Raw genomic sequence first — 853 nt, 5'->3', positions numbered from 1 at the left:
TCAGACTGTTGAAAAACAGGGAAAGTTATTCACATAATTATCAGTCCTGGAGAAATCTTAATAAGGAATCTCTGCCTTCTCGTTTCTACCTATTGCTCCTTATAAAAACATGAGAGAGAATAGTAGTAAAATGGAAGTTCTTAGGAGACAATTCCACCTGACTCTAAGGGATCCCAGCAGTTTCCCTAAGCTGTGAGTGTTGAGGGAAGTGAAAGAGCCCTTAAAGCATGGAAGACAAAAATCAGGGTAATGATGGATGCTGAATCAGTATCTTTTATAACTGCAGATATTCAGGTGCACTCTGCACCACAGACCTGTGTAGCAGCACCACAGGAAACTCATACTTTTAGTGTTGGTGTTGAGAGACAAATTCCAATGTGCATACTTAGGAGTGTGGAGGAAGATTGACTGAGTACACCTTGAACTATCTTGATATTCACAGTAATTAAGATCACTGTTTAATCAAAGGTTTTTGAGTTAAAAATGAAGCCAGCATAATTTAAAGAACATGCAGGATGGTTGGATCTGGACAGTAGTCTTCAGGCTGACTACAGGAAATTATCTCCAGATTGTAGGATTAAGAAATTCCTTAGAGAGAGAGTAAGATAGATCATAGAATCATGGAATCACAGCACAATTAGAGTTGTAAGAGACATTAAAGATCATCTAGTTCCAATCCCCTCACCATGGGCAGAGTCACCTTCCACTAATCCAGGTTACTCAGAGTCCCCATCCAACCGAGCCTTGAACTCCTGCAAGAATAGGGAGTTCCCAGCCTCCCTGCACAACCTGCTCAATGTCTCACCACTCTTAAAGAATTTGTTCCTAACCTCTAATCTAAGCCTTTTAGTTT

This window comes from Lonchura striata, chromosome Z, assembly GCF_050655825.1.
Source record: "Lonchura striata isolate lonStrDom1 chromosome Z, ASM5065582v1, whole genome shotgun sequence".
NCBI lineage: Eukaryota > Metazoa > Chordata > Aves > Passeriformes > Estrildidae > Lonchura > Lonchura striata.
Note: the sequence above shows the minus strand (reverse complement) of the source record.